Below are 2739 nucleotides of genomic sequence, written 5' to 3'. Positions count from 1 at the left end.
GGGGGTTTTCTCTTGTCCGTGCTGTCCACAGCACGGTGTAGCGGTCCGCTTATCAGCGTTGGCTCGGTGATGGCTTAGGCTTGGCCTCAGTCCGGCGATGACTCCGGGCTAGGCTACGCACGCAGCTGAGTTTCATTTACGTTGCGTGCGGTGTGCAGTGGGCTTGGCGACGGTGGGTGTGCGGCATATAGTGCATGTAGTGTGTGGTGTGGTGCGCTGGATCTATGCACGCAGCGATGTACAGTTCACACTCAGGCAATCACAGCGGAAACGTTGTTGTCGCGAAGACAATTTCTGCTGCTTTCCGGTAGTTTTCAGTTACTCTTCTTGGTTGAGAGTGATGGGTGTTCTCTGGCCTTTTTCACCACCGCTGCCACCATGAAGTGAGATGAATCAATGAAGAACTCAGAGGAGATTATTCTCAGGTTCTGTGCCACTGCAGCTTTATTCATCAGACATAATGTAAGAGTGAGCGCACTTGACGTAAAGATGCGTGAAGCGGTTCACAGGGCTTGTGTGATGTTCACGGAACTATTTGTTCATACGCACAGCTACAAGAATGTGTGCATAGCGAAACAATGTTTAACAATATGAAGGTGATTCAAAGGTGTACATTGTTACGTGAACTGGCTGGGTGATGGGGGGGGGGGGGCTGATGATCACTCCCGTAGATCAGACTTTTGACAAAGTTATTGTAGTGACTTGCCTTGGTCACGCGATGGTGCGACGGGCTGGTCCCTGACCGGTTGGTCGACCGTGTGTACCGGTCGAGTAAGCTCGGTCGAGTCCCGGTGCGGTCGCGTCAAATCGGAGCTCGATCAGCTTTCACTCAGCTCCACGAAAAAGACGAAAAAGTCCTCTGTCGCTATGATGCCGATGGTCGACCAGGCAATCAAACCTGATCTACGGGAGTGATCATCAGCCCCCCCCCCATCACCCAGCCAGTTCACGTAACAATGTACACCTTTGAATCACCTTCATATTGTTAAACATTGTTTCGCTATGCACACATTCTTGTAGCTGTGCGTATGAACAAATAGTTCCGTGAACATCACACAAGCCCTGTGAACCGCTTCACGCATCTTTACGTCAAGTGCGCTCACTCTTACATTATGTCTGATGAATAAAGCTGCAGTGGCACAGAACCTGAGAATAATCTCCTCTGAGTTCTTCATTGATTCATCTCACTTCATGGTGGCAGCGGTGGTGAAAAAGGCCAGAGAACACCCATCACTCTCAACCAAGAAGAGTAACTGAAAACTACCGGAAAGCAGCAGAAATTGTCTTCGCGACAACAACGTTTCCGCTGTGACCGTGCATTTTATTACCTCTCTTTCCCCCTTGATTTTCTTGGGTGCGCTTTGCCCTGTGTGAGAGTTTATCTGCTCGAGTTATTGGTGAGTTCTGATATATGTTTTTTGTATTTTCTCATTAAGTGTATTATTAAGTTTTTTTAGAAGTTTTGATCTGTTTTGGTATTGTTCAGAGTTTTGACAATCAAGTTTTATAGAATTCCTGAACAGCCTTGTAAGTTGTAGGAATTATCACTTGAAGTTTTGAGATTGGGTTTATTTAGAAATTACTTGAAGAAAGTTAGCTTGTATTGTTTGATTTTGATTGATCAGGATCATTAGACATGTTAGAGTTCTGTTATTTTCGAGGAAAACTGTGTTGTCAGAAGTTTGATTTATTTCATTGACTTAATTTCCGAGGAATGACTTGGATAGATGCATTGCATTGCCTTTTTCTTTTGACATCTGATTTCAGTATTTTGGATGGTGTTTTCTTCACCTTTATTGTTTTATTGTACATGTATAAAGCCAAGAGGAGTGGTTTTCCCACAGACTTCTTACTGATTAGTTTGCCATGTTTATTCATTAGTTAGACTTGTCCAAGCTGTTCATTTACTGTAGACTTGCATTTCCTTTATTTTGTATTTAGCCACCTGTTTCATTTAGTTATTCTTATCTGCTTTGGACCTTTGCAAGTTTACTGTTCAGGAATGCGAATTAGCCCCTTGGTGATTAGTCCCACCTGGCATTCAGAAGACAGGGACCACTGTTTATCTTGCTCATTAGGTATTCACAAGAGATTTTTGGTGTTCTTGGCAAGACTGTATAGCAAGTCCACAGGGCATTGTTTATATTACTTTAGACCTAGTGTAGCTTGAGTTGTTTGCATTGTTTACTGTTTCTTATTATGTTCTTTACTCTCTTATCTTGTTTTACAGATTTTCTGCCAGAAGTGTCTTTAAGGTCTACTAATATACACACTGTGTTGGTTTGAGTCTTTGGTTTTAGGTTTAAGTTTTTGGTCTTCATCTTTTGTTTTGATTTTGATTTGAAGTTCTTGTAAATAAATTCCTTTTGTCTTTTTTTTGTTCGAAATCTAGAATTGTGTCCCTTGTCCCTATTAATTCAGTCTCCTCGCGCCTTTTCTCTTCAAAGATCCTGAGTTTAGTTTGGTTAGAATCCCCATAGTTGTATTAGTTTTCGCGAGTTCCCCAGGTGTGTCATTTTTCCAGGTTACACATCCATAGTGGTTAAAACTCAAAATGAAACAGAATTAACTCATCTGCAATAACCAATGTCTTTGGCAGTCATTGAAATGTAGGTTAAATAAATAAACCACAGCAAGAAGGAGAAAACTAGTCAAACTGTTTAGGTTTAATGGAGAATCGTCCTTTATTCTGAGGCTACAAATGCCTGATCAAATTGTATGCTTGATCAATAATAAAGC

The 2739-nt window shown here is 42.0% G+C and overlaps 1 long non-coding RNA gene across 1 annotated transcript; it reads left to right on the top strand.

The window, feature by feature from the left end:
* Window positions 1-1310: 1310 nt before the first annotated feature.
* Window positions 1311-2391, top strand: LOC119728645. Its single transcript, XR_005271104.1, has 2 exons — window positions 1311-1397; window positions 2231-2391. It is a non-coding gene; the product is annotated as an uncharacterized LOC119728645 (long non-coding RNA).
* The last annotated feature ends 348 nt before the right edge of the window (window positions 2392-2739 follow it).

Source organism: Patiria miniata, unplaced genomic scaffold (assembly GCF_015706575.1).
Source record: "Patiria miniata isolate m_02_andy unplaced genomic scaffold, ASM1570657v1 HiC_scaffold_20, whole genome shotgun sequence".
NCBI classification, from domain to species: domain Eukaryota; kingdom Metazoa; phylum Echinodermata; class Asteroidea; order Valvatida; family Asterinidae; genus Patiria; species Patiria miniata.
This window is presented reverse-complemented; position numbering and strand designations above follow the sequence as displayed.